A 9,225-nucleotide genomic window follows, 5' to 3' on the forward strand; every position below is an offset into this window, starting at 1 on the left:
AGGTGAACTATTCTTCGCTTTTCGGTTCTTTTAAGCTTTCTATGGTGACAATATTGTGAACTCTTATCGTGACCACGCTGAATAGGCCTTCGTACATCTGCAGCTCATTGCCTCTATTAGTTCCTAGTTTACGGTACACCGCCGTCCCAATTTTAGGTTGCCCATTAGATTGCGAATACTGAGATTGTGTCTAGTTTTTTGCGTTTCTCCTTCACAATTTTGTCAGTGCCATACAATCAACGAAAATATTACTCTTCTCAGTCGCTGTATCATGGTAATTCCTCCGAAGTCTCCGCAGTCCAAAAATAATCTCAAAAGGAGAAAACCCCGTGATCGAGTGTATGGAATGATTGTATACTGTAATCGCTCGTTCTATCGCTTCGTCCGGCTTTTTCGTCCGACTTTTTCTCACTTATATACCCGAAGGTGGTCACTGAGGGTACTGTTGAGCCTTTCAATACCTCCTCGGCTCTTTGGATGTTCTGGGGTGTTAAGATGCCACACCACCACCAAGATTTTTATCTCTTCCCTGATGCTTGTGTTGTCAAATTCTCTTCCACTGTCTAACGAGATTCTATCCAGTACGCCGTAAAACAGGAACCACGTACGTAGGGCTCTTAATACCTCTTCTGCTGACCTCTCTATTACTTTTAAGTGGTGCTTCTGCAGTGGATGTCTCCTCCTGGATCGCTTGAGGTGATTCTCTGTCATATTTCGCAGTCAGGCATACATCACAACTACCGATGGTTTCTTGAATTGTGCGCTTCATACCCTACCAGAAGTATCGACGGCGCAACGGCTGTAGTGTTTCGTTCAGCCCTCTATGATTGGTCTTCCCCTGATGATATGCTAGGGTCACCTCCTTTTGACGTTCCGCATCACGGATAGTTTCTGCCATCATTGTACAGCGTATAAACAACCGGTCGATGCCAATCTGTTCCGTCCGCCAAAGACGCCGAATTTTGTTCAACAGCACTGCATTTCCAACGTATAGATAATGGGTTTTTCCGTCCTTCGATCCATCCTTTAGTGCTCTGCAGATTTGGTTCTCCCTGAGACTGGGCTGGGACCATATAGTAACAATATTGCTGCTAGCGTATTTTTCATGCTCCATTTTTAGTGGCCCCATGGTTCTGGTTTTCCATATGATTTGCTGTCGATTATCATTAATGATTTCATCAATTTCTTAAATCCCGGTTGGTCTTTCCACAGTTGAGTCTTCATCTTCAGATGTTCCTTCTCTGTTTTCTGATTCTTCTGTGCCTGGTTGATGTTCTTCTTCCGGGGTCCACTCTCTCAAGAACTGTCTAGCATGTCCAGATGGTTCTCCCTGATTATCATCGATCGCATTGCCCTTGAGAGCCAGTCAGCAACAACATTGTCTTTACTGGGCTTGTATGTGATGTCCATATGACTCTTTCAATTTTGCTACCTACTGCAACGGTTTATGATCAGTGTGGACCCTAAAGCGCCTTCCAAATACATAGGGGCGGAAATGCTCCAGAGCCCACACGATTCCTAGAAGTTCCCGTTCTAAGGCACTGTATCTGGCTTCCGCTTCTGTGAGGCACCGACTGGCATAGGCCCCAGGGCGCTCTCCCTCTTTTGTTTCCCGTTCCAACACTGCTCCTAGACCATACTCACTTGTATCCGTTGTGAGCGTTAACTGTTTTTCGAAGTCGGGGAATGCAAGAACTGGTTCCCGTTGAAGCTGCTCAATGCATTTCCGGATGTTTCGTTTTATGCTTGGTGTCACTACTATCTTGCTTCCTTTCTTTAACAAACTATTAAGGGGCACAAGGTACTCTGCCATATCCGGAACAAACCTTTCCTAGTAATCGCCCAATCCCCTTCACATCTGTTGGTACCACCATTCTTTGCAGAGCCGACACATTCTGGACGTCCGGTCTCACACTTTGTCGGGAGATGGTATGCCCCAAAAAATTTATCTGCTCTTGCCCTAGAGCTAACTTTTCTCGGAAAAGCTTGAGCCCGAACTCCCTCATGCTCAAAAACACGCTCTTCAAGTATTTCACATGGTCTCTTTCCGATTTGCTGAACACTAGTAGGTCGTCCATGTACACCTGACAAACTGCTTTGTTCAATCCCCGCAAGAATTCGTCCATAAGTCTCTGGAATGTTACAGGTGCGTTTTTCAGACCTATTTCTATTTCTACTATTTCTACTATTTCTAGAGTAAATGCAGTTTTGTGCTGATCCCTGGGATGCAATTTAATTTGGTGGTAGCCCGCCTTGTGATCCAATGTGCTAAAAATCTTCGCACCGCCTAATCTATCGATAATATCTTCAAATCTCGGGATAGGGCATTTGTCATCGACCGTATTCTCATTGAGTTTACGATAATCGATTACTACCCGCTACTTTTCACCATTTTTGCCCAGGGTAATCTTGTTATGTTCTGCCCACAATGGACTGTTATTGGGCGAAGTGCTGTCCACAATTATCCCTTGCTTTCGTAAACTTTCTCTTTCTTCTCTAATATGTTTTCGAAGTGCCTGTGGGTATCGGTGGGGGGGCTGAGGCTATCCTATAAAGGAGAGGCGATCCTTTACGTACGTCACCCTATCCTGCTTCAATGTGATTTCGTGCACCTGTAGCTCCTAGTACTTCCCCTTCTTTGTAAAAAATATCATCATATTTGTTTAATATTGTATCTTTCCAATTCTCCCTCTTGTTAATCACTCCAACTCTCACTTTACCGTCATCCACGGGTTTCTGACAGCTATACCTCTTCCCTCCAATTCTAATATCCCAATGATCCCCACTATTTTTTATCTTTGTTCCCACCTATTCCAAAAGATCACAACCAATGATTATCTGGTAGTCTCGGGGCATTTTTCCTTCTTTCTCTCCCTTAGCACCCCATTTACTCAATTCCATTTCTGTTTCCCCTTCAATGCTGCAGGGCCCACCCAGAGTGATCAACTGACAATTACATACTCTGACCTGTAGTTCCCTCTCTCGATCCCTCAACCTTTCAAGGGCCTCTCGGCAGACGATTGTGTTTGAGCTCCCAGTGTCCACCAGACAGCTTATTGCTCTCTTCGCTCGTATAAAAGGCAAACCGCCGTGCTCTCCTCTCACATGATGATTCTTCAACGTGCGGTCGCTCCTATGTGGACACACTCCTCAAAAATCTCCTCTTTTCTTGGTGATCATTCTCTCTCCCAGAGTCTCCGGCTTCATTTTCTGTCTCCGAGGTTTTGGACAATTCCGTGGCTTCACTAGTCGGATGGATCCGAGCTTCGCGAGATTTTACTTCTCCGTAATCTCTGTGCGTTTATCTCCATGGGTTCAGGCTGATTCTGCTCTCTTCGCCGATACATATAGGGACACTGTCGGGATATATGTCCCTCTGCGCGGGCAATGCGCCACTAGATGCCCAAGCTCTATTTTCCTGGTTATGAGTTCTCTCTCTTCTAATATATCTATGCTCCCTACTTCTCCAAGGGTTGGACATGTTTTTCGGCCTTTGATATTCTATCCGGATCCACCCCGGCTCTTCTAGTTCCATTCGGGACTCTCTCTGAGAGAGAAAGTAACAGTCCATGTAATGGGGAAAATGCCTCGAGAGTACCACATAATCGTTGGTAGGAGAAGGTGGGAGCAAAAATAAAAAATAGTGAGGGTCAGTGGGATATGAAAATTGGAGGGAAAGGGTACAGCAGTCAGAAACTTGTGGACGACAGTAATGCGAGAAATAGAGATAAAAAGTTTACAGAAGCAAGCGATAATTGTGGACAGCACTTCTCCCTATAACAGTCCATTGTGAGCAGTACGTAAGAAGATTACCCCTGGCGAAAATGGTGAAAAGTAGCGGGTAGTAATCGATTATCGTAAACTCAATGAGAATACGGTTGATGACAAATACCCTACCCCGAGATTTGAAGATATTATCGATAGATTAGACGGTGCGAAGATTTTTAGCACATTGGGTAACAAGGCGGGCTACCACCAAATTAAAATGCATCACTTAATAAAAAGAGACTTAAGGACGAATTCTTGCCGGGATTGGACGAAGCAATTTGTCAGGTGTATTTGGACGACCTACTAGTGTTCAGCAAATCAGAGAGTGACCATGTGAAACACTTGAAGAGCGTGTTTCAGAGAATGAGGGAGTTCGGCCAAGAGCTTTCCCGAGAAAAGTCAGCACTAGGGCAAGAGCAGATAAATTTTTTGGGGCATACCATCTCCCGACAAGGTGTGAGACCGGGCGTCCAGAAGATGTTGGCTCTGCAAAGGATGAAGGTACAAACAGACGTAAAGGGTATTCGGCGATTACTAGAAGCATTAAATTATTATTCGGAGATTTGTTCCAAATATGGCAGAGTACCTTGTGTCCCTCAATAATTTGTTAAAGAAAGGAAGCAAGAAAGATGTGACTCCAAACATAACACATAGAATCCATGAAATACATAAAGCAGCTTCAACGGGAACCAGTTCTTGCATTCCCCGTCTTCAAGAAACAGTTTACGCTCACAACGGATGCGAAGTGAATATGCTCTAGGAGCGGTGTTGGCACATGAAGGATATCACAGAAGCGGAAGACAAATACAGCGCCTTAAAACGGAAACTTCTAGAAATCGTGTGGGCAGAGGAGTATTTCCGGCCCTATGTGTTTGGAAGGCGTTTTAGGGTCCACACTGATCATAGACCTTTGCAGTGGGTAGGGAAATTGAAAGAATCATCCGGGTGTATCACCAGATGAAAAGATATCCTCAACCAGTATAATAAGGAAATAACATACAAGCCTGGTTAAGACAATGTTGTTGAAGACCGGCTCTCAAGAGCAATAATGGTCAATGTGATCGAGAATAATCAGGGAGAAACATCTAGACATGTTAGACAGTTCTTGAGAGAGTGAATCCCGGAAGAAGAATCTCCACCAGGCACAGAAGAATTGGAAAGCAGAGGAGAGACATCTGAAGATGAAGACTCAACTATGGAAAGACCTGTCGAGATGGAAGAAATCATTAATGATAAACGTCGCCAAATCATTTGGAAAACCAAAACCTCGGGACTTCTGAAGATGAAGCATGAAAAATAAGGCAGCAGTAATATTGTGACTATATGGTCCCAACCTAGTCTAAGGGAGAACCAAATCTACAGAGCACTAAAGGATGAATCGAAGGCCGGACAAACCCATCATCTATACATAGGAAATGTAGTGCTTTGGGATAAAATTCGCCGTCTTTAGCGGACGGAACAGATTGGGGTCAATCGGTTATTTATAATTTCTAAAAAGTGTAGACGAGTCCATGTGTCAAGTGTACACGGACGATTTGTTGGTTTTCAGTAAATCGGAGAGGGAACACACGGCACATCTGGAGACCGTATTTAACAGGATTAGACAGTTCGGACTCAAATTATCCCGAGAAAAATCGTTGATGGGTCAGAAGGAGATCGGCTTCCTGGGACATGTCATCTCGAAGGACGGCGTTGAACCCGATGCCCACAAAGTGGAGGCACTTCAACGAATGGCGGTCCCTAGATATATTAAGGGGATCAGGCGGCTGCTGGGGGCCCTTAATTACTACAGGCGCTTTGTGCCTGAGATGGAGAAGCAGTTGGCCCCCCTGAATAACCTGTTAAAAAAGGGTAGCAAAATAGTAATAACGCCAGCCATGTAAACAAGCATGAAGGTATATATATAGGATTATACAGGAGAATAAAGCAGTATCTTAGTCGAGCTTATGTGTGTCATTTAGTGTCCCTATTTTCCTTCTTTTTTTTTTTAAGTTGTAGTTCTGACTCTTTATAACTTATATATATAAATTACATAAAAAAAAGGGAAAATGGGACACTAAATGAAACGCATAAGCTCTTAGTTGAAATAAAAATACTGCTGTATTCCACTCTTTAATCCTCAATACGAAACATTAAACAACAATAAAACAGAAAATCTGTACACATGAGTTTAGGGAGGAGGCACTTCAGGTGTCTCCGAAGCAGTTATTGCTGGGAACCTTAATTGTTCGACATGAACCGTCCGCCTCTTTTTTGGTTTTTGTATACTCTTGATTTTGTTACCACGTTATGTTCCCGAATTTTTATCACCCGGAATGGCCCCTCATAGCGCCGAGATTCCTTGCTTCTGCCGGGGGTTAGTTTTGTCTTACCCGGCTCTCCAGCCTGATATCCACTTTACAGAAAACCCTTCTGCCTCGACAAGGCGTATTCAGTAGGAAGTTAGGAACGGCCGTGCCTGAGGATGAGCCCTAGTTGCCAAGATGAAGCGGATGGACTAGGCCTGTGGAGGGACAGTATAACTACAATGGTTGCCGAGATGAAGCGGACGGACCGGTGTAGCTGCTAAGGACTAGTTTACAATCTTAGTTGCCGTCATGAAGCGGACGGAATAAGATTGCTGGAGTGAAGGAGTGGAGATAGGCCAACATGGGAGTGCGTACTAAAAAACAACTCTTGTGAGCATACGATTGGCAATAAATCTTTCTATCTCGAGTAGAGTGTACGCCACTAGAGCTATGACTGGATCTGGATAAGGCTGTGGATCAAAGATCGAAGAGTGCATTTAGAGACCCTTATTTATATGCCTAGTCCATGCGGCTGTGACCGAGAAGCTGTCGGTACATGTCTACTTGAGATAGTTTCGTCCCTTGTTTTGGTATCGTTTATTAATCATTTTATCGACATCGTTAAGTGTTATGTTACAGAAATTATTAATATATAAACATTACAATATGTTTTTACAAAATAAAGTAATAAGTAAATTTGGTAGTTGGTAGTGAGGCTCGAGATGTTGCCCTCTAGTGAGTTGTGGCTGAACCGCTTGCTCCCTCTCGCTACACTCATATAGAACCCAATTTTAATGTCCCCCATCACTTCGCGAAGGTTTAAATTTTATCGTTCCACTCGCCGACGTTTCTTCCTCTATGTTCCCCCTCTTTTTCCCACAACTTCCGCATGACCACCCTGTGATTCACAATTTCCCTATTCGCCTTCGCCGTGTCCATAAAGTCTCCCTTGCAGGCTAAAGAGAACTTCAAAAGGTGAAAACCCCGTAGTGGTTTGGATGGAGTGGTTATACGCGGCTATCGCCCTTACCAATGCCTCATCCGGTCCTTTGTCCGCATGATAAACCCGCAAATGATCACTCAGAGTGCTATGCAGTCGTTCTATACCCCCTCTACTTTTAGGATGGCCTGGGGTGTTAATATGCCAGTCTACCTCTAAAGTCTTCATTTCTCCCCTGATTGTGGCATTATCAAATTCTCGATCTCTGTTGGAAGAAATTCGTATTGGGACCCCATGAAATTGAAACCATGTTCTAAGCGCGACTATTACCGCTTCAGCTGACCTATGTTGGACCTGATGTTCCATGGCCACTTTACAAAAGAGGTCGATGACAGTTATCTACTTCAAACCTTTCCTTGTAAAAGAGTCGATCTGCATGTCACTAAATGGTCCCAATACAGTGGGTGTTTCCTCTTGCACGGCCTTAGTTGGGTGGCGGTGGTAATTCTTATAAGGTATATATCACAAAATCCTATAACTTCCTGGACCGTCTTCAACATCCCCCAACAAAAATAGCGACGTTTGAGGGCTTGTAACGTCTCGCTCACACCTCAAGATTGGTTTTTCCTTGGTGGTGAGTTAGAGTAACTTCCTTTTGCCGTGCTTTACGGCACAGTCTCCACCATCATCGTGCAACGGACAAACTTCCCATCAATACCTATTTGTTCAAGTCTCCACAGCCGTGTGATTTTTTTCCATATAACCTCGATCCCTACATAAAGATAGTGAATTATTCCTCCCATTGATGCATCCATTAGTGCCCGTCATATCTGATCTTCCCTCGCAACAGGTTGTAACCATATCGTGTTAATCGAGGTTTACCCGTACTTAGTGTATTCCATTCATATGGCTGGAAGTCCTCGTTTTCCATATTATCGGCACTTTTTGTCGTTTATAATCTCGTCTATTACCTCCATCTCGGACGGTCTATCTCTCGTAGAGTTATCATCCCCCGAAAATTGAGTTCCCTTCTCCCGCGGCTGCGTGTTAGAAGTATCCCCTCCCCTAAGAGTCCATTCTCATAAGAATTGTCGGACGTCCCCCGCTGGTCCCCTTTGTTCTTTCTCTATAGCTTTTATGATTATTACCCGAGAAAACCAATCCGCGACCACATTCTCCTTTCTCGGCTTATAGACTATCTCCATATTGAATTGACATAGGAGCTCCTTCCAGCGAATGATGCGCCCGGGGACTCTTTCAGTTTCCCAACTCACTGAAAAGGTCGGTGGTCGGTATGGATCCTAAATCCCCTTTAGCCCACACGATCCCTAATAGTTCGCGCTCTAAGGCACTGTAAAGCGATTCCGCGTCCGTCAGCTTCTGCATCCGTATGCCGTATGTATTTGCTGGCATCCGTCATGATCGTGAACTGTTTGCTGAAATCTGGGAACGCCAGTACCGGCTCTCGTTGCAGCCTTTCCACACAACACTTTATGTTGTTTTCCATAGCTGGCGTTACTACTATTCGGCTTCCCTTTTTTAAGATATTGATCAGGGAGTCCAAGTACTCAGCCATCTCCGGCTTAAAGCGCCTGTGGTAGTTAAGAGCCCCCAGCAACCGCCTGATCCCCTTTATATCTCTGGGGACTGCCATTCGTTGAAGTACTTCGGGTTTGTGAACGTCGGGTTTAACACCGTCTTTCTCCTAAGACGGTCTCCAGATGTGCCCTGTGTTCCTGCTCCGATTTACTAAAAACCAATTGTTTAAATAAGGCGCCCCCTCACTTCTGAAAAGAAATTCATGATGCCATTTAGTGGCAAAGATATGCGGTAGGAAGTCTGGGAAGCCATCTTGGTTCCTACAACAAAGGGGTTAGTACCAGTAAAGAAGCCATCGTGACCTGTATCGGTGAAGAAAGAGACAGTACTCTTCAGGAAGGTCTATTCTCATAAATGATGAGGGAGTAAATCTGTACACTCAGGCCAGAGAGGCGGCGGCGGCGGGAGGATGAGAAAAAAGAACCAAGAGGAACCCTTCTTTCATTTACATCTTTTATTCTTTTTTTTTTTTAATTATTTATTTATTGTAATTTACAACTGTACAAAGTAATACAATAAGTAAATATGTAATATGTTTCATATACACTTGAAAATCTTGGGAAGGAACCACCCATTGGTGGTACTTCAAACATTAATTTAAACTAGAAGGTCTCGTGGCCATCTTCTTTT

The sequence above is a fragment of the Halyomorpha halys genome, unplaced genomic scaffold (assembly GCF_000696795.3).
Source record: "Halyomorpha halys isolate HHAL.00 unplaced genomic scaffold, Hhal_1.1 Scaffold233.1, whole genome shotgun sequence".
In the NCBI taxonomy this organism is placed as follows: domain Eukaryota; kingdom Metazoa; phylum Arthropoda; class Insecta; order Hemiptera; family Pentatomidae; genus Halyomorpha; species Halyomorpha halys.